The following is a 22,353-nucleotide window of genomic DNA, read 5'->3' as shown; positions in this document are numbered from 1 at the left end:
GGTGGGTGGATCACAAGGTAAGGAGATTGAGACCAGCAGGGCCAGCATGGTGAAACCTGTCTTTACTAAAAATAGAAAAAAATTAGCTTGGTATGGTGGCGTGCGCCTGTAATCCCAATTACTTGGGAGGCAAGAATCACTTGAACCCAGGAGGCAGAGGCTGCAGTGAGCCAAGATCGCGCCACTGCACTCCAGCCTGGGAGACAGAGACTCTGTCTCAAAAAACAAACAAGCAAAACAAACAAAGCAGAGAGTTTGGCTGGTAACAGAAGTAACAGAGAAATGCTCCAGCTGGCCTAGAGGAAAGCAAATAACCCCCACTGTGAACTGCAGATGGAGAAGTGCAACCTCTAGGAGCTGAAAGCAGTCCCTGATTGGCAACTTACAGGAAAAAGGTACCTCAGGCCTACAACCACAAAGAATTGAACTCTGCCACGAAGCGGTGATCTGGGAAGATATAGGGGCAGGAAAACCACCTCCATCCTCTTAACGGTCCTGAGAATTGAGATAAGATAGATTAACAGGAAAAAAGCATACATGTTTCTTCACAGATGTTTTACAGGAGCCCTTCTAAAATAATGAAGACCCAAAGAAACAAGTATTGTCAGTTTCTTCCATTCTGGATTGGACACAATAGTAAAACTGTGAACATGTGTAAGGCCAAGGGGCTTGCACTAGGATAGTTAATAGGGTAGGAAAATAGGAAGAGAAAGGCTTCTTTGTGCAGAATTTCCTTGACCTCAACTTTATCGTCCTTGATGGCAAGGATGTTGCATCTTACTAGTATAGGGAGGGCATCTTTCACATGGGAATTTAATCTTCTGCTTTTAAGAAACAGCATGAAGGTCAAAGCGATCTTTTTGCACCTGCTGTTTTTCAAGTGCCTTTAACTTAAATAATCAGTATTCCAGGATAGCATATTTTAACCCCTTCAAAAAGGTCCCTGAGCCCCAGATGAAATTGTTGGCAGCTCCAGTCAACGCAAGCCCAGCCATGCCATAGCTGTATTATTACCTACAGAACCGTGAGCTAATAAATGGGATTGCGGCCGGGCGCGGTGGCTCAAGCCTGTAATCCCAGCACTTTGGGAGGCCGAGGCGGGCGGATCACAAGGTCAGGAGATCGAGACCATCCTGGCTAACACTGTGAAACCCCGTCTCTACTAAAAAAAAAATGCAAAAAATTAGCCGGGCGAGGCGGCGGGCGCCTGTAGTCCCAGCTACTCGGGAGGCTGAGGCAGGAGAATGGCGTGAACCCGGGAGGCGGAGCTTGCAGTGAGCCGAGATCGCGCCACTGCACTCCAGCCTGGGCGACTAAGCGAGACTCTGTCTCAAAAAAAATAAATAAATAAATAAATAAATAAATAGGATTGCTCTAAAGCTTCTATATTTGTGGTACTTTGTTACATAGCAATAGAAAACAAATATAATGGCAACATGCAATTTAGTACTTGATCCCTCTCCTGTCATTTACTCATTGTTTTGCATGTATAAATCTTGCCTTCCTTAACCAGACTATAACCTCCCTGAGAACCAGACCCCCGATGTTTTTTCTGCATAGCAAAATTATCTACCATGCCATAGGGGCTACACTAGGAGGAAGGTGGGGTGAGTGTTGAACATCCTGGCTTTAGAATCAGCCTGCCTTGATCCTTTTGTAGTTTGTGAGTATGAGGACTGGGTGTTCACACACGTGTGTGAGATGTGCCACCCTCAAACCTGGTTACAATGTCAGTACATTACCTGTCTAACCTGAAAAAAAAAAAAAGAATCAGACTGCCTTGGCTTAAATCTTGGCTTAAACTTTCTAAGGTTTGGTTCCCTCATCTTGGGAATAAAATGCATTAGGAAATTATGGAAAGATACACAAACATTGTTATCAGCAGTTACTTCATAGGGAATGATTGCAGGATCAAATGTCATAGGAGGCTTTTAGGATTAAATGAAATGATGCTTAGAAAGTTCTTAAGACATGAGCGCATGGAGCGCATGGTAAAGCTCTATAAATACTCTATAAATACTATAAATATAAACACTAGCTCCGCGTTTGTAGAAAAACAGACCCTTTGACATACTTGCCCTTCCTGCAGTTCCATATGTGCTAAATTTGTTTAGTATCACATGACACTGGCCTGTCTCCCTACACACGCACACGCATCCCCACCTCCACCTCCTGGCCAGCCACCAGGGATAGACAGACTAAATCCAGCCATTAGACTTGACTGACAACCAGTTTAATCTCCTGAAAACCTGGAGTCAAGCCAGTGAGAGACCAAGCTGCTTTGCTGTGTGAGATGAGCTGGAAGACCAAACAGAACCACATCTGGATTCATGTCCAGAAAGAGCCAGAGCCACATGCCCGTGCTACACTTACAGCATGGCAGACGTCAAGAGGAAGCTGGTTTCTTTAGAGGAACACAGAGTGGACATACAGAAAAGGACAGGGATGAGAGACAGTGTCCCCAGAAAAAGGGATGGGACAGTACCTTCCTGGGGCTGGCAGTTCCCAGCACCAGTTCCCATGGTGCCTAGCTGGACTTGTTTCCCCAAGATCTCCAGGTCTTCATAAGTGTCCCTTGCAAACAAATAAGCCCTGGCCAAAGAAAGGCTGCTGTGGGTGACAAATCAGACAGTCGGTCATGTTCTAATACATCCTGGGACACCAGGCTGTGGTGCTGACTCCGCATCAATGTAAAAGACAATTAAATGGTATTTGTGGTCTTTTTCCAGACCTTCTTTCAACTGTCAGCACAGTTGAATTCCCAGTGGCCTCTGGAGGGCACTATTCAGTTAAGTTTAGTCCACGGTAGTGAGCACTACACCAGCAGAGCATTTAAGGAAAAGGTATTTTAAATAATAGTTACCATTTCCTGAGTACCAACAACATGCTAACCACGGTGCTGCTTGCTTTACATATATTATATCTTAAACAATCACAACGACTGTTTCCATCCCGCAATTGGAGATTATTTTCGAGCATGGTTACTTATTTCCACAGGCATGCTATTAACAGGTGTCAAGCAAAAGGAAAGCTTTTTTTTTTTTTTTTTTTTTTTTTACTTTTAATGAACAGGAAGACTGAGTTTATAGTAGCTCCTGATGAGAACCAATTCAAGTTCGGTTGCCCCTCAATGTACTCCTTTTTAATTAGAAAAAACAAATGTAGCACCATTGCAATACAGAGGGGAAAATATGTCTGGTCTCTGGAGATATAAATACCTGGGTCCCTCTTCTCTCTCAAGGTGAGACAAAGTGTTTCCTGTTTCCTGCCTTTTATCCACACCCCCAGGATAACGGTGTTGGTTTCATGCCAGGCTGTGGGCTGCTGGGGAGTGGGAGCTGCTCTGCGGGGGAGGAGTTTTTGTTCTCTGCCTGCTCAATGCCACCGTGGTGGGGAGGGTAGGAGTGAGACTCCCAACCTTTTTAGGTAACAGTTCCCTGCAAAGTCTGAAAACAACCACTGACCTGTCTCCCTTTTATTTTTTACAAGATATTTGAGGCCAGCTGCGGTGACTCATGTCTGTAATCCCAGCACTTTGGGAAGCCAAGGTGGGCGGATCATTTGAGGTCAGGAGTTTGAGACCAGCCTGACCAACATGGTGAAACCCTGTCTCTACTAAAAATACAAAAAAAAATCAGCCAGGTGTGGTAGCACACACCTGTATTGCCAGCTACTTGGGAGGCTGAGACAGGAGAATCACTTGAACTCGGAAGGCAGAGGTTGCAGTGAGCTGAGATCACACCACTGCACTCCAGCCTGGGTGACAGAACAAGTCTCCGTCTCAAAAAAAAAAAAAGAAAAAAAAGATATTTGAAACCTATTTGTTCATTTGATATTATCAATGTAAATTAAAATGTTTATCAGATATTATCCAAGTGAGCCACATGCATGATGTATATGCTTCTCATTTACTTTTTACAACATCCCTATGAGGTAAGAGGCAAGTATTATTACCTGCATTCACAGATGAGGAAATACAGGCTTAGAAAGATTAGATTAAACTGACTGGGCACGGTGGCTCATGCCTGTAATCCCAGCACTTTGGGAGGCCGACACGGGCAGATCACGAGGTCGGGAGATCGAGACCATCCTGGCTAACACAGTGAAACCCCATCTCTACTAAAAAATACAAAAAACTAGCCAGGCGAGGTGGCGGGCACCTGTAGTCCCAGCTACTCGGGAGGCTGAGGCAGGAGAATGGCGTGAACCCGGGAGGTGGAGCTTGCAGTGAGCTGAGATCCGGCCACTGCACTCCAGCCCGGGCGACAGAGCGAGACTCCATCTCAAACAAACAAAAAACAAAAAAAAAAATACAAAAAATGGGTTTATCTGATCTTTTTTATTTATTTATTTATTTTTTGAGATGGAGTCTCACTCAGTTGCCCAGGCTGGAGTGCAGAGGCGCGATCTCGGCTCACAGCAAGCTCCGCCTCCCAGGTTCGCGCCATTCTCCTGCCTCAGCCTCCCGAGCAGCTGGCACTACAGGCGCCCGCCACCACGCCCCGCTAGTTTTTTGTATTTTTTAGTAGAGATAGGGTTTCACCGTGTTAGCCAGGATGGTCTTGATCTCCTGACTTCGTGATCCGCCCCTCTCGGCCTCCCAAAGTGCTGAGATTACAGGCGTGAGCCACCGCGCCCGGCTGATAAACCCATTTCTCAGAGACAGAGCCTGGAATCGAGCCGGGGTGACCTGCCTCCAAGACCCGAGTCTTTTTTTGCTAGGACGCTCTGTCAGTTGCTACCTATCTGCCAAATAGTGTGTCTGTCCCTCTAGAGAGCACGTCCATTCCCCAGTAAGAAACGTAACCTTCCAGTAAGCAACAACAATTCTGTAAGTGACATCCTGGCCAGGGCACCTTGCTCCCTATTCATGAGGTCACTGCCTCGCCACGTCTCCACTGTGGAGGGGTGAACCTGGAATCAGAAAATCTGGGTTCCGAACACTTTCTCAATCTGTATTTATTCATTTAAGGATATTTATTGACCACCTACTGTTTCAGCTTTGGAACTGCATATTGGGGAAATACTCTTCTATAAAACATATGAAGTCCCTGGTTTTCTGGGGCTTTTATCCATGCCTTAGAAAACTGACTTATCCTTGTAGGCATAATTGTGATTAATAATGATATGAAGGAATTTTTAAAGTAAGCTTTCTTGTTTTATAGTAGCTTTCCTGAGGCTGGGCATGGTGGCTCACGCCTGTAATCCCAGCACCTTGGGAGGCTGAGGTGGGTAGATCACTTCAGATCGGGAGTTCGAGACCAGCCTGGCCAACATGGTAAAACCCCGTCTCTACTAAAAATACTAAAATTAGCTGGGTATGGTGGCATGTGCTTGTAATCTCAGCTACTCAGGAGGCTGAGGCAGGAGAATTGCTTGAACTGGGAGGCAGAGGTTGCAGTGAGCTGAGATCACGCCACTGCACTCCAGCCTGGGTGATAGAGCAAAACTCTGTCTCAAAAAAATATATAAGTAAAAAATAAAAATAATTTAAAAATGGCTTTACTGAGATGTTCACATACTATAAAATTTATTCTTTAAAATGTACAATTGAGTGGTTTTATATATTCACAGCATTGAATATCACCAATATCTAATTTTAGGACATTTTTATCCTTCCAAAAAGAAGATGAATACCCATTACAGGCATTCTCCATACTCCACTTCTCAAAGCCCCTGGCAACCTACTTTCTGTTCCCATAGATTTACCTATTCCAGATATTTCAGTACATGGTCTTCTGTACTGAATGTGTAATGACTTCAGTACTCATCTATGTTTCAGTATGATTCAGAACTTTACTTCGTTATATTGCCAAATAGTATTCCATATGTTTAACCACATTTGTTTAACCATCCATCCATTTGTGGACATTTGGGTCATTTCCACTTTTTGACTATTATGAATCATGCTGTGAACATTGGTGTACCAGCTTTTGTGACTGTATGTTTTCAGTTCTCCTGGATATATATGTAAGAATGGAATTGATGGTGATAGAGTAACTCTATGTGTAACTTTTTGAGGAATTGCCAATTGTTTTTCAGGACTATTTTACATCCCCACCAGCAGTGTATAAAGACTCTAATTTCTCCACATTCCTGCCACCACTTGTGACCTGTCTTTATTAGACTGGCCATCCTAGTGGGTGTGAAACTGTATCTCACTGTGACTTTGATTTGTATTCTCTAATGATTAATCATGTTGAACACCTTTTCATGTATTTTTGAACCTTTGTACATCTTTGGAGAGATGTCTATTTATTTTTTAAGACAGGGTCTTGCTCTGTCACCCAGCCTGGAGTGCAGTGGCATGAGTGCAGTGCAGAGGCTCACTGTAGCCTCAACCTCCTGGGCTCCAGCAATCCTCCCACCTTATTCTCCTGAATAGCCAGGACTACAGGCACATGCCACTACACCTGGCTAATTTTGTAAAATTTTTTTTGTAGAGACGGGGTCTTGCTGTGTTTCCCAGACTGGTCTCAAACTCCTGGCCTCAAGTGATCTTCATGCCTCAGCCTTCCAAAGCACTAGCATTATAAGCATGAGCCACCATGCCCAGCTAGAAATGTCTATTTAAATCCTTTACCCACTTTTACATTGAGTTGTAAGAATTCTTTATACAGCCTAGATAAAAGTTCCTTAACAGATACATGATTTGCAGATATTTTCCCAGGCAGCTGCACATATTAAACAATTGCCACGGATTGTTTTCAACAAATGACCTAGGGATAAGGCTGTTCTTGCAGCATCGGCTCCGAATCAAGTCAAGTAAAGAGAAACCTTGAAAATGGGGCCTTTCAGAGAGCTGTCAGGCAGGTCAAGTAATAACAGTTCTGTGAAGATAGAGTTTTTGGGGGTCTCCAAACTTGTTCTGCCTCAGTGGCTGCTAGTGATGCTTCAAGCTTTTGGCTAATTTCCAGAGTTCTGAAAAAGTTGATTTTGGTCATTTTTTCCAGTGTTTTTGTTACTCTTATAAAGGGGTGGATTTTTGGAGGTCTTTATTTTTATCATTCCAGAAGTGCTTTTTCCAATAAACTTATCTTTGAAATATGGTATACATAAAGGCACATATCAAAAGTATTCAGCTTAGTACATTTTTTTTTTTTTGAGATAGAGTCTCGCTTTGTCGCCCAGCCTGGAGTGCAGTGGCGCAAACTCAGCTCACTGCAAGCTCCATCTCCCATGTTCACACCATTCTCCTGCCTCAGCCTCCTGAGTAGCTGGACTACAGGTGCCCGCCATCATACCCAGCTAATTTATTTTGTATTTTTTAGTAGAAACGGAGTTTCACCGTGTCAGCCAGGATGGTCTCAATCTCCTGACCTCATGATCCGCCCACCTTGGCCCCCAAAGTGCTGGAATTACAGGCATGAGCCACCACACCCAGCCTTTTATTTTATTTTATTTTACTTTTGAGACAGTCTTGCTCTGTTGCCAAGGCTGGAGTGCAGTGGCACGATCTTGGCTCACTGCAACCTCTACCTCCCAGGTTCAAGCTATTCTCCTGTCTCAGCCTCCAGAGTAGATGAGATTGCAGGTATGCACCATCACACCTGGCTAATTTTTGTGTTTTTAGTAGAGAGGGGGTTTCACCATGTTGGCATAGCTGGTCTCAAACTCCTGACCTCAGGTGATCCACCTGCCTCAGCCTCCCAAAGTGCTGGGATTATAGGCATAAGCCACCACACCCAGCCCAGCTTAGTGAATTTTTATATTAACCATCACCCAAACTGAGAAACAGAACTTAACTAGTATGTCAGAGCTCTCCTTCTTACCTCTTACCAGTTACTAACCCCCCTTTACCAAAGTAAAGTGGTATCTAATAGCTGTAAGAACTTTCCTGCTTATGGCTGGGTATGGTGGCTCATGCCTGTAATCCAGCACTTTGGGAGGCCAAGGTGGGTGGATCACTTGAGGTCAGGAGTTCAACCTGGCCAACATGGTGAAACTCTGTCTGTACTAAAAATACAAAAAATTAGCCGAGTGTGGTGGTAGGTGCCTGTAATCCCAGCTGCTCGGGAGGCTGAGGCAAGAGGGTCACTTGAACCTGGGAGTCAGAGGTTGCAGTGAGCCAAGATCATGCCACTGCACTGTAGCCTGGATGACAGAGCAAGACGCCATTGCAATAAAACAAAAAACAAAAAACTTCCTTGTCTAGTACCATTCTGATTTTTTCCAACTGTTTCATTCTACTTGTTCAAATTTTCCTTCCAAACCACTCCCTTAATACATTTAATCTGATGGCATTTTTAACTTGTGAATTTTATTTTTTTAATATTCAACTTTAAAAAATTATGAACTAGCCTATTTGGGACATCCATTTGTTTCTGTCAAGCTCTTCCTGCCTCCCCAGATTTCTCTATCATCAACAACCATTTCCCTTATCAGTAAGCCAGGCCCTGGAGTACTGGCTGTTAATTCTCCTCTATCCCTTTTTCCCAGACTTGCAGACACCCTTGATCATCCACATAAAAAGGGAAGCTGAGATGTCTTCAGGATAAAGTTACATGTTTTTTCATGAGACTTCTGCATAGTGTCCAAACACTCTGAGCTGTACAGATAGAAAGGATGCTTCTTGAGAGTCTTTTGGGAGACGCCTTATCCTGCAATTCTGATTTCTTTGCTTTTCCTGACCAAGGCTTCTCAGGCTAATTCAGAGCCATTGTGGCACAGCTCAGACAGCAAGCAGTGACATTCTAAAGTTGCTTCTTCTGAGGAATTCTCCCAGTGGGAAAGCAAGGCGGGATGGAACACTTCCTTGGGCAGTTTACGAAGTGTGGAGACCCAGCTCCCTGTTAGTGCTTTTTCTTATCAGAGATCATTACCCGGTAGAAAAGGAGATGTTCTGATGGAGGATTAAGCTAGATATAGTAAGTCACAGTGATATGGACATTTGAAAGTAATTGCTTGGAAAGTGAAAAGAGGTCAAAGTGGTTGAACTTAATGGTACAAAGAATAACCATGGGGCCAGGCGTGGTGGCTCACACCTGTAATCCCAGCACTTCGGGACGCCGAGGCAGTGGATCACTAAGTCAAGAGATCGAGACCATCCTGGCCAACATGGTGAAACCCCATCTCTACTAAAAATACAAAAATTGGCCGGGCACAGTGGCTTACGTCTGTAATCCCAGCACTTTGAGAGGCTGAGGTGGATGGATCACGAGGTCAAGAGATTGAGACCATCCTGGCCAACATGGTGAAACCCCATCTCTACTAAAAATACAAAAATTGGCCAGGCACAGTGGCTCACGCCTGTAATCCCAGCACTTTGGGAGGCTGAGGCGGGCGGATCATGAGGTCAAGATATCATGACCATCCTGGCTAACATGGTGAAACCCCATCTCTACTAAAAAATACAAAAATTAGCTGGGCGTAGTGGTGTGTGCCTGTAGTCCCAGCTACCTGGGAGGCTGAGGCAGGAGAATCACTTGAACCCAGGAGGTAGAGGTTGCAGTGAGCCAAGACAGCGCCACTGCACTCCAGCTTGGGCAAGAGAGGAAGACTGCCTCAAAAAAAAAAAAAAAAAAAAAAAAGAATAACCATGGGGTGGGAAAAACTGTAAATGGAGTGAAAATTTGGGGCAAAGATAAGGGACTCGAAGTAACTAATAAAATGATTAAAAATCAATTCTGACTTTTAGTGGGTTTTTGTTTTGTTTTTTGTTTGTTTTAGAGATAGGGTCTCACTATGTTGCCCACGCTAGTTTCCAGCTTCTGGACTCAAGTGATCCTCCCACCTTGGCCTCCCAAACTGCTGGGATTACAGGCATGAGCCTGGCATGATTCCGTTTATACAAGGGTCCTAGAATAGTCAAATTCATAGAAACAGAAAATGAAATGGAAGTTACCAGAGGCTGGGAGAAGGGACGAATGGAGAGTTATTAGCGGATGCAAAGTTTCAGTCTGGTGTGATGAAAAAGCCCTGGAGATGGGTAGTGGTGCTGGTTGCACAACAACATGAATGTATTTGTTGACACTCAACTGTACACTTGAAAATCATTCAAAAGGGTGCTTGCTTAAAATAATTAAAAAGGGTGCTTGCTTCAGCATCACATATACTAAAATTGGAACAATACAGAGAAGATGAACATGGCTCTTGCTCAAGGATTTTAAAAAATAATTAAAATGGCCGGGCGTGGTGGCTCACGCCTGTGATCCCAGCACTTTGGGAGGCCTAGGCAGGTGGATCAGAAGGTCAGGAGATCCAGACCATCCTGGCTAATATGGTGAAACCCTGTCTCTACTAAAAATACAAAAAAATTAGCCGGGCATGGTGGTAGGCGCCTGTAGTCCCAGCTACTCGGGAGGCTGAGGCAGGAGAATGGCATGAACTGGGGAGGCTGAGCTTGCAGTGAGCCAAGATCGCGCCACTGCGAGCCTGGGCAACAGAGCAAGACTCTGTTGCAAAAATAAATAAATAAATAAATAAATAAAATAAAATGGGTCAGGCGTGGTGGCTCACGTCTATAATCACAGCACTTTGGGGGGCTGAGGCAGGCAGATCACCTGAGGTGAGGAATTTGAGACCAGGCTGGCCAACATGGTGATACCCCATCTCTACTGAAAATACAAAAATAAGCTGGGCACGGTGGCGGGTGCCTGTAATCCCAGCTACTCGGGAGGCTGAGGCAGGACAATCACTTGAGCCCAGGAGGTGGAGCTTGAAGTGAGCCAAGATCGCACCACTGCACTCCAGCCTGGGAAACAGAGTGAGACTCTGTCTCAAAAAAAAAAATTAAAATGGTCAATTTTATTCTATGTATATTTTACCAAGTAAAAAGATGTGCAGTTAAGTACAAATCTAGTGTGAGGAAAAGGTTGGGGTCACAGGTGACCAAGGCCTTGGGGAACCCATTGGTGTCTTTAAGGAGATTTTCCCTTGTTCCACAAGTTCCATGAGCAGGCCTAACCAACCCACTGCCACAGTGTCAACACTGTTAGTACAGTCAGTAGCCACTGTCTGTGCCTGGTTGATTAATAAGAAAGTACTTAGCTTCCTTCCAAAACTCTGGAAAAATGAGACAAATGTCATTAAAAGGTTAAGACACTTGTTGCTAATATCTTAAAAGTGGCCACTAGAAACAAAGGTGGAGGCTGGGCATGGTGACTCACACCTGTAATCCCAGTGCTTTGGGAGGCTGAGGTCGGAGATCGCTTGAGTCCAGGAGTTTGAGAAAGCCTGGGAGACATGGCAAAACCACGTCTCTACAAAAAATACAAAAATTAGCCAGATGTAGTGGCACATGCCTGTAGTCCCAGCTACTGAGGAAGCTAAGGCAGGAGGATCACTTGAGTCTGGGAGGCAGAGGTTGCAGTGAACTGAGATGGTGCCACTGCACTGTAGCCTGGGCAACAGAGTGAGACCCTGTCTCAAAAAAAAAAAAAACAAAAAAAAAACGAATGGTCTTGATCTCCTGACCTCGTGATCCACCCACCTTGGTCTCCTAAAGTGCTGGGATTACAGGCATGAGCCAGTTGCAGTGAGCCAAGATTGTGCCATTGCACTCCAGCCTGGGTAATAGATGAGACCCTGTCTCAAAAACAAAAATAAGGAAAAAAGAAAAAGAAAAGGAAAAGAAACAAGCAAACAAACAAAGGTGGAGATGGAAATGTGAATCCATTTCAATTACCTGGGCCCTCTAGAGGCCTCTGTGAAGCCTTTAGGGCACAGCTTTCTGCCATTTCTCCTGAAGGCTGAGATAATCTGGTGACCACCTCAACAGGCACCTTGAGAGCAGCAGTGACCTAGGCTCAGACTCACCTGGTGGGGACTGTGGCCGTGGTGACATCATGAGTCTTCCTTGGCCCATCAACCTGTACTCTGTGCCTGCTGGGCACTGCGGGGTGGAGAGAGGCCAGCTTAGCCACCAGGATGCCACCATGCCAGAGATGAGGGATGCCTCAGAGGAGGAAGGTTCTATGGAATGTCCACCCTTCCTCCTCTGATGCAGAATTTGATGCAATGGCTGGACATTTATAGGCCATTTTCTTGGAGGATGAATTCTGTTTAATACAAAGGAACTTCAAGAACAAGAAGCACTGGAAGCTAAGCCAGGTTGTTGTCAAGAGGAGGAAACAACTGAAAAGGGTTCCCCTACCCTCTGACTCCTTCTTTAAGGGACCCCATGGCTCAACAAGCCTGTGTCCAGTTGGAGCACCTGCCCACCTGGCCCTGCTCTCCTCCACTGCTAGCTGACCACCAATTCCAGGTTTGAAGATATGGAACAGATATGCCCATATTCTCCATTTTTAACTAATAACCTTTTTAATGAAGAGCTTCTGCCTGAAGAGCGTTCCTGGAAATTAATATGGTTGATTTCATGACAACTAGACATCAGCTTAAAGATGAAGTGGCAAAAATTTTCTTGAAAAAGTTTCTTGAACACTCTTCCCCCCAAAATTTGAACTATGCAACAGAAATAGAAGACAGAGAAAAGGGTCTAAACTGTTGCTTAATAGTGAAAGCCTTTGCACATACCTTTCTGCTACCCAGCAAATTGTGTGTGGTGCTCATTCCTGGGGAAGTGTTTTCATTTTGGCATTTCAAGCCCCACAGGTGGTAGATGACCTCAGCTTGTGGAGGAAAAAAAATCAGTGATGAGGGAACATACCTTTAAGAGATTTATCTCATTTGGAACACTTGGACACAGGGTGGGGAGCATCGCACACCGGTGCCTGTTGTGGGGTGGGGTGATGGCGGAGGGATGGCATTGGGAGATATACCTAATGTAAATGACGAGTTAATGGGTGCAGCACACCAACGTAGCACATGTATACATATATAACAAACCTGCACGTTGTGCACATGTACCCTAGAATGTAAAGTATAATACAAATATATATATATTAAAGATTTATCTCATTTGATCATTAGTTGGTCTAAATAAGGAGTGATCAAAAAGCAAGAAACATGAACTCTTCAGGAATATTTGCTTTTGAGAAATATCTGCTAGTGTTTCAAAACTTTGATAGCCTCGTGGAGTGGATTCAACTCTTAGATGTTTTTGAGACAAAGAAAGAACATTCTATGTGTTAGAGGAAGACGCTTCAGATCACTGCTCTGCTGACTTCTTCCTGTGTACATAATCCAAAGATAGTGGAGCTGAAAGGTGGTCACCGATGTGTGGGCGTCATTGAGATGAGATCACTGCAAGTTATTATCTCTCGACTATCTTCCATACCTTTCTTCTATGTGCTGTGCTATTCTATTTATTGTTTTCAAAAGTGTATCTTTTAGGGCTGCGAGCGGTGACTCACCTGTAATCCCAGCACTTTGGGAGACTGACGCAGGTGAATCACTCGAGGTCAGGAGTTCGAGACCAGCCTGGCCAACATGGTAAAACCCATCTTTACTAAAAATACAAAATTAGCCAGGTTTGGTGGTGGGCAACTGTAATTCCAGCTACTTAGGAGGGTGAGGCAGGAGAATCGCTTGAACCTGGGAAGCAGAGATTGCAGTGAGCCGAGATCACACCACTGCACTCCAACGTGGGCAACAAGAGTGACACTGCATCTCAAAAAAAAAAAAAAAATGTATCTTTTAGCTTCAAGGACCCTGCCTTACTGACCAGAAGATAAGAATTCATCTAGGGGGAGGCCGAGACGGGTGGATCACAAGGTCAGGAGATCAAGACCATCCTGGCTAACACAGTGAAACCCTGTCTCTACTAAAAATAACAAAAAATTAGCCGGGCGAGGTGGCGGGCGCCTGTAGTCCCAGCTACTTGGGAGGCTGAGGCAGGAGAATGGCGTGAACCCGGGAGGCAGAGCTTGCAGTGAGCCAAGATCGCGCCACTGCACTCCAGCCTGGGCGACAGAGCGAGACTCCGTCTCAAAAAAAAAAAAAAAAAAAAAAAAAAGAATTCATCTAGGGACAGTTACATGAACTCATCTTCTCAGTCTCCATTTCTAGAGCTGATGTGTAACTTTTCATCAATTGCACTGAGAAAACGAGAGCTTCAGTGTCTTGGGTTGGGTCAGCATCTCTAACTAGCACAGCACCTAACACCTAGTGAAAACTCAACAAATGTTTGTTGAGTGACATAAGCCTTCCTTCTGAAAATGCAAGTCTTGGGTTTGTGTATCTTCTTTCACTGGTCCTGAATCAGTCCTATTATTTCCGGCAGGCGCGTCGCTCATTGAGAATGTAGTCATAAACTCTTGTGGGTCTCAATTTGGAATGTCCATGATTGTCCTCCTAAAAATAAATAGAAGTATTATGTGTTAAGTGCTTTTTAAATCTGCTATGTTTGCAAAAAGAATTCTGCGTTGGTGCTCCCAATTTACCAGTCTGACTTAGATGTTTTGAAATAGAGTAAAATGTATCTTAACTAAAAAACAGCACAGTAGTGGTATTTTTGTAAGCTTGTTTCAATGTTTTTCTCTATAAACCAATAGTAATTTTAGTGGCTTTTTTTTTTTTTTTTTTTTAGACAGTCTTGATCTGTGGCCCAGGCTGGAGTGCAGTGGCATGATTTTGGCTCCCTCCATCTCCAGGGTCCAGGCAATTCTCTTGCCTCAGCCTCCCAAGTAGCTGGGATTATAGATGTGCACCACCACGCCTGGCTAATTTTTATATTGTAAAGGCAGAGTTTCGCTGTGTTGGCCAGGCTGGTTTCGAACTCCTGACCTCAAGTGATCCACCTGCCTCGGCCTCCCAAAGTGCTAGGATTATAGGGGTGAGCCACTGAGCCTGGCCAATTTCATTGTATATGAGGGAAAAATCCATGATTTTTGCAAATGTCCCCAACTTGATCTAAATCCTCCTTTCTTTTACAACCTCTCCTAGAGATGGTGCTCTAATGACAAAAGCAGAGAGGTAGGCAAACATTTTTTATGATCCCCTCTAGAAATTTTGTTTAGAAAAGTGTACCTCATCTGTTCAGGATTAGTAAAATAAGTCATGTAGGCTGGGCAAGGTGGCTCATGCCTGTAGTCCCAGCACTTTGGAAGGCCCAGGCAGATGGATCACTTGAGGTCAAGAGTTCAAGACCAACCTGGCCAACATGGTGAAACCTGGTCTCTACAAAAATACAAAAATTAGCCAGGCATGATGGCAGGTGCCTGTAATCCCAGCTATTCTGGAGGCTGAGATGAGAGAATCGTTTGAATCCAGGAGGTGGAGGTTGCAGTGAGCCAAGATTGTGCCATTGCACTCCAGCCTGGGCGACTGAGCGAAACCATCTAAAAATTAAAATTAAAATTAATAAATCATGTAGATTAATCCACTTCTGGAAGAAGAGGAAAGGTGTACTTGAGTTAGTTCCTGTTGTGTAATAAGATTCTATATTGAAATCTCAAAAAGAATATAAGCCTGGATCCCTACCCACGAAATGCAGACCCTCCACACCTGTGCAGTGCATGCTTGATGGTGAACTAGTCTCATACACACACTTTGCTGACGAGAAGCTGCAAGCCCAGTAGGTGAAGAGACTCCGTTTGGGTATCAGGAGCAGAGTCAGGACAAGCAGCTAGGTGTCTGGAGTACTGGAGCATTCTTGCCAGGGAACAGCCGAGATCGCACCATTGCACTCCAGCCTTGGGAGACAAGAGTGAGACTTTGTCTCAAAAAAATAAATAAACAAAATAAATAAATAAACGGGCGGGGCGCGGTGGCTCACGCCTGTAATCCCAGCACTTTGGGAGTCCAAGGCGGGCGGATCATGAGGTCAGGAGATCGAGACCATCCTGGCCAACATGATGAAACCCTATCTCTACTAAAAATACAAAAAATTAGCCAGGAGTGGTGGCAGGCGCTTGTAATCCCAGCTACTTGGGAGGCTGAAGCAGGAGAATTGCTTGAACCCGGGAGGCGGAGGTTGCAGTGAGCTGAGATTGTGCCATTGCACTCCAGCCTGGGCAAAAAGATAGAAACTCCATCTCAAAAAAAGTAAAAAATAAAAAAAAATAATAATAATGATAAAAAGATCATAAAGAATATGAGGCCGAGCACAGTGGCTTGCACCTATAATCCCAGCACTTTGGGAGGCCGAGTTGGGCGGATCACTTAAGGTCAGGAGTTCAAGACCAGCCTGGCCAACATGGTGAAGCCATGTTTCTACTAAAAATACAAAAAATTAGCCAGGCGTGGTGGTCCACGCCTGTAGTCCCAGCTACTCGGGAGGCTGAGGCAGGAGAATTGCTTGAACTTGGGAGGCAGAGGTTGCAATGAGCTGAGATCGTGCCACTGTACTCCAGCCTGGGTGACAGAGTGAGACTCTGTCTCAAAAAAAAAGAAAAAAATTGGCCAGGCATGATGGTGTGTGCCTGTAGTCCCAGCTGCTTGTGAGGCTGAGATGGGAGATCACCTGAGCCCAGTAGGTAGAGGCTGCAGTGAGCTGAGATTGCACCACTGTACTCTAGCCTGGGTGAGTAACACAGTAAAACCCTGTCTCGAAAATAAAAAGCAAAAAGTACATGAAGTAAGACTAAAGAAACTAAGATGAACAGCTAAAAAAGAAAGCAAGAAAAAATATATATACATATGGTATTTGTAAAGTTTGGAAACAGATAAAATACACAAAATTCTGTGAGGTCTTCAATCTGTAAAAAATGAAATTATATTAAAAATTATATTCTGTGTTTTACAGGATGGGAAACATCACACACCAGGGCCTGTCGTGGGGTGTGGGGAGGGGGGAGGGATAGCATTAGGAGATATACCTAATGTAAATGATGAGTTAATGGGTGCAGCACACCAACATGGCACATGTGTACATATGTAACAAACCTGCACATTGTGCACACGTACCTTAGAACTTAAAAGTATTAAAAAAAAAAAAAGAGCTACAAGAGAACAAGCAAAAAAAAAAAAAAGGCATCAACAAGAGTGTAGGTAATTATAAAATTGAGTGACAGGGCATTCATTATGGTAGTAGCTTTATTGTTGTGTATGGTTAAAATTTTTTATAATAAAATGTTTTTAAAAAGTGAACAGCAAATGATAGGCACTTGTGTCCTCGCTTGACCACAGAGTAAGCTGTGTGATCTCTGGAAAGTTCCTTAACTATACAGAGAAAATTTTGGTTAGTGTGGATAATCTATAGGCTGCTCTCTCCCGCTCTTGATTTCTATAACACTTTTTTTTTTTCAGTTATATTATTCATAGAATTTTACACTCAGAGATCTGGGGGAGACCCAAGAAATCAGTCCGTAAGATCCGGACTTAAATTCCAGGTCTCATACATACTTGCTTTGGTAAGTCACTTAAATACCTGAGGCTCAGTTTAATCCTGTGTAAACTAGGAATAATTACTATTATTTTTCAGAGATTGGTAAAGACAAGAGGAATGTGCTTAAATGTAGACCCAGCACCTTGTAGGCACTTAATAAATGTAAAGTATTGCAAAAAAAAAAAAATGTATTCTGTGTTTTAATATTTTATGGACCCCAGGTATATTTTATTATTATTTATTTTTTTTATTATTTTTTTAAATATTTTTTTGAGATGGAGTCTGGCACTGTCGCCCAGGCTAGAGTGCAGTGGCATGATCCCGGCTCACTGCAACCTCTGCTTCCCGGGTTCAAGCAATTCTCCTGCCTCAACCTCCCAAGTAGCTGGGATTACAGGCGCACACCATCACAACCAGCTAATTTTTGTATTTTTATTAGAGATGGGTTTTTGTCATGTTGGCCAGGCTGGTCTTGAACTCCTGACCTCAAGTGATCCACCTGCCTCAGCCTCCCAAAGTGCTGGTATTACAGGCGTGAACCACCGTGCTGGGCTGAGGTATATTTTAATCCTCAGAAACCCATGGAGCTGGAAAATGCTCCTCAAAGAGATCCATATAATCACGTGGCTCAGCAGCATAAACAGCCTCTCATCTCTGGAATCACAGTCTAAAGATTTTGATAATTAACTCTCCTTTTCTACTTTGAAAAAGAAGCCCAAATTCAAACAGGTAAACAGTCATGTCAATTTGCAGGTGAGTTTTCAAAAGCTGATCTAGAGGCATTGTTCTCTGAAAATAAATTAAATAGAACAAAGGCTAGGCAAACGAGTCATCGTCATTTTCTTCAGAAGGCCATGGTTTTCAGTGGTAGTTTTTCATTGACCAGAGTAGGCCAATATCGATGTAAATGTAACTCTAAAACCTCCCTGCCACTCTCACGTTACAGCACAGCCAGGGCATCTAGGCGAGCCACAGAGAATTCCAGGTCTGGGGCATTCCCAGGAGGCCAGGTCTGTGAACACATTCTGGACACCTGGCTTAGCTGACCTCCACATCAATTCTGTTGTGAGAGTTTCTTTTTTTTTTTTTTTTTTTTTTTTTTTTTTTGAGACGGAGTCTCGCTCTGCCGCCCAGGCTGGAGTGCCTCAGCCTCCCGAGTATCTGGGACTACAGGCGCCCGCCACCTCGCCCGGCTAGTTTTTTGTATTTTTTAGTATAGATGGGGTTTCACCGTGTCAGCCAGGATGGTCTCGATCTCCTGACCTCATGATCTGCCCGTCTCGGCCTCCCAAAGTGCTGGGATTACAGGCTTGAGCCACCGCGCCCGGCCGTGAGAGTTTCTTCATCTTCATCATCCTTAAGAGTCTCTAATGGGTTGGGAGAGAGGGCTCAGCCTCTGCATCCCCCATCCTCCCACGTGGCTTCTCAGCATGCGTCCCTCCTGCCTTCCAGATCATCTGACCTGCAGGGACCCCAGAAGCTCTCACCAGAAAGAGATTTGGGTGCCTGTTCTGCGTACACGTTGCCCTCTCCTGCCATCCCTGCATTGTTGTTAACTGCTGAAAGACAGGAAAAGGTCGTCACTTTTGAGTTCCTTCAGTTTGCCTTCAATTCTTTTACTCCCCTCCAGAGGTCATCTTTGAAGACGAGTTCTGTTGACAGGGGGTGCAAAATCTTAATTTATCTTTGTAGTACTCCTTGAAGAGGACTTCAGAGTTCAAAGCAAACAGTAAGACGAATGTTTGCTTTAGTGATCTTTTATCGTTTTATCCTTTGTAATGACCACAGAAGAGAAAGGAGTTTGCACATAAGTTATAAATAATCGTGTCAAGGGAAAATGTGGTAAAAGAAAAAAAAAAAAAAACAGATTTTAAGAACTCATTGGTGTTACTATAGAGTAAAAAACTGGCAAATATTTGGTTCATGAGCGCATTTAAGGTTTAGAACTGAGATCTACTGCCTAAGAGACAGGAACCTGAGCTTTTAGGTAGAAGGGAGATGGAATATAATCTTTATTTTCAAGAAACTTAGGCCGGATATGGTGGCCCATGCCTGTAATCCCAGCACTTTGGGAGGCTGAGGTGGGCTGATAGCTTGAGCATCACAAGTTCAAGACCAGTCTGAGCAACATGGCAAAACCCCATGATATGGTTTGGCTGTGTCCCCACCCATATCTCATCTTGAATTGCAGTTCCTATAATCCCCATGTGGAGTGGGAGAGACCTGGTGGGAGGTAATTGAATAATGGGAGCAGTTAACCCCCTGCTGCTGTTCTCCTGACAGTGAGCTCTCACGAGATCTGATGGTTATTTATTTATTTATTTATTTAGAGACAGAGTCTCGCTCTGTCACCCAGGCTGGAGTGCGGTGGCATGATCTCGGCTCGCTGCAAGCTTTGCCCTCCGGGTTCACACCATTCTCCTGCCTCAGCTTCCTGAGCAGCTGGGACTACAGGTGCCTGCCACCATGCCCAGCTAATTTTTGTATTTTTAATAGAGATGGGGTTTCACTGTGTTAGCCAGGATGGTCTTGATCTCTTGACCTCGTGATCCTCCTGCCTCGGCCTCCCAAAGTGCTGGGATTACAGGCGTGAGCCACTGCGCCCAGCCAAGATCTGATGATTTTACAAGGGGTTTTTCCATCTTTGCTCAGCACTTCTCCTTCTTGCCATCATGTGAAGAAGGATATGTTTGCTTCCCCTTCTGCAATGATTGTAAGTTTCCTGAGGCCCCCCCAGCCATGTGGAACTGTGAGCCAATTAAACCTCTTTCCTTTATAAATTACCCATTCCCAGGCAGTTCTTCAGAGCAGCATGAGAATGGACTAGTATACCCTGTATCTACCAAAAAATACAGAAATTAGCTAGGCATGGTGGCATGCACCTGTACTCCCAGCTACTCAGAATGCTGAGGTGTGAGGATCACCTGAGCCTAGGGAAGCAGGGAGGTTGAGACTGCAGTGAGCCATGATCATGCCAATGCACTCCAGCCTGGGTGAGACCGTGTTTAAAACAAAAACAAAAAAAACCTCATTTTATTCCGAAGATTTCTTTGGTTGGGGAAAAAAAACCCTGAAAGTTTAATTACAATGGGCCTTGCAAATGCTATTTATTAGTCATTTTCATTAGATAGATAGATAGATAGATAGATAGATAGATAGATAGTCTAGAGGTCTTTTATTTTTTTAACAGCTATTATGCCATGAATTCATAGGGAACGGGTTCCAGCAGCTCAGGCTACTTCCCATTGGTTCTCACAAAATGTGCTTCTCTGAGTGGAGCAGGCTGGCGCTTCAGTTGAACCCAGTTACCTTTCTCTTTGGCTTCTTTCTTTTTCTGATCATTTTCCTCACACGTTTCAGGAACCTATCTCGACTCTTAGAGTGCTTAATGTCCTCAATATGCACATTAATTCTCTTGGCAAGAATCTCGCCCTTAACTTGTTTGTTTACGACAGTGCCAACAGCATGCTGGGGAACATTGTAGACTCTTCCAGTTTTGCCATGGTAACACCTGTGGGGCGTTCCTTTTTGAACATTAATCATTGCCTTGATGCCTACAATATCACCTTTCTTATAGATTCCCATATACATGGCCAAAGGAATAACTCTATGTTTTCTTAAAGGCCTGGAGAACATACCGGGTACCTCTCCTCTTTCCCTTTGTGTTAGTCATTTTGGCGAATTACTGGAGGATGGCAGTTCCACTCATTATGTTTTTGAAGCCTCATTTTGGTTTATGTTTTAAAGTATGTTATCAAAAGGAAAAACATTTAAATTATAAAAGCACTATCTACTCAATTCAGTAAGGCATCCAGTGGTGGTATGTCGCTAATATCTCGTCTATTTTGTCCTGAACTTTCTCCATGCACACGTGTACACATGCGCACATACACAAACACACACATCTACAAGAATGGTTTGGTTGGGCTACACACATCTGTGGGTATGAAGTTAATGAGTCCTGGTTCCACTACTTAACAAATGTGTGACCTTGGGTTATTTCTTAACCCCACTAAGCCAGACTTTCCCTAACTGTAAAATGGAATTAAGAACAATACCCAGCCAGGTGTGGTGGCTCACACCTGTAATCCCAGCTACTGGGGAGGTGGAGGCAGGAGAATCACTTGAACCCAGGAGGCGGAGGTTGCAGTGAGCCAAGATTGCAACACTGCACTCCGGCCTGGCAACAGAGCGAGACTTGTCTCAAAAAAAAGAAAAAACAAAAGAACAATACCTGGCCAGGCGCGGTGGCTCACACCTGTAATCCCAGCACTTTAGGAGGCTGAGACAAGCAGATCATGAGGTCAGGAGTTCGAGACCAGCCTGGCCAATATGGTGAACCCCCATCTCTACTAAAAATACAAAAATTAGACAGGCATGGTGGTGCGTGCCTGTAGTCCCAGCAACTCGAGAGGCTGAGGCAGGAGAATTGCTTGAACCCAGGAGGCAGAGGTTGCCGTGAGCCGAGATCATGCCATTGCACTCCAGCCTGGGTAACAGAGCAAGACTCCATCTCAAAAAAAAAAAAAAAAGAACAATACCTAACTCCTAAGGCGATGAGAGACGAAATGAGGATCTGCATGTGAAGGCTTATCACGGGGACTGACATGCCATGAACACTTAATGAAGGTGAGCCGTTAATTTGTAACTTTCTCTTGTCACTTTAAAAAAACATAGCTTGATAAGCCTTTTGGTAGCTTTGAAAAACTACCAGTTCTCCTCCATTTCATCCCTGTCTTAGCAGGGATTTGCATATATATTTGAACTCTTCTACACAAGTTAGAATCCTGAACCTACAATTACAGTCATTGTTAATATAATGTTTATGCACACTTACAGTTATTTGCCAGCTCATTCTAGCTCGTAACACCTCTGCGACGTAATTGTCATTATCCCCAGTTACAAAGGAGAGAATCCAGGCTGGTAAAGGAGGGCTGAGATCTAAATCCTGGCCTCCTGGCTCCACAGCCTCTGTTCTTCTCACCCGGCCACTCATTCTGACACAGCCCATCCCCAGGCACTGGGATAAGTCTGAAAGCAGTTTCCTGGCCCGAATTTGACTGGTTCCTGATAGAGCAACTGCTGTCTGCTAGGCAGGGAAAGCCCCCTGGACCAGAAATCAAGAAACCTGGGTTCCTGGAAGTTCCCACATCCTTCTCACAGTTTCATCACTTGTGGAGTAGGTA

The 22,353-nt window shown here is 44.2% G+C and overlaps 1 protein-coding gene, 2 non-coding genes and 1 pseudogene across 8 annotated transcripts in view; all 4 read left to right on the top strand.

Annotated features, from left to right (window-relative positions):
- Nucleotides 1–22,353, top strand: part of LOC105473016 (PDZ domain containing 2) — a 480,967-nt gene that overhangs the window by 185,811 nt on the left and 272,803 nt on the right. The gene's annotated exons all lie outside the window — the stretch shown is intronic.
- LOC112425113 (small nucleolar RNA U13) lies at nt 1,649–1,752 on the top strand. The gene has a single exon (XR_003016122.1). It is a non-coding gene; the product is annotated as a small nucleolar RNA U13 (small nucleolar RNA).
- LOC105473018 (large ribosomal subunit protein uL18-like) overlaps nt 2,331–22,353 on the top strand; it is a 30,909-nt pseudogene continuing 10,886 nt past the window's right edge.
- Nucleotides 10,031–10,137, top strand: LOC139363985 (U6 spliceosomal RNA). The gene has a single exon (XR_011625211.1). It is a non-coding gene; the product is annotated as a U6 spliceosomal RNA (small nuclear RNA).

This window comes from Macaca nemestrina, chromosome 6, assembly GCF_043159975.1.
Source record: "Macaca nemestrina isolate mMacNem1 chromosome 6, mMacNem.hap1, whole genome shotgun sequence".
In the NCBI taxonomy this organism is placed as follows: Eukaryota; Metazoa; Chordata; class Mammalia; order Primates; family Cercopithecidae; genus Macaca; species Macaca nemestrina.
This window is presented reverse-complemented; position numbering and strand designations above follow the sequence as displayed.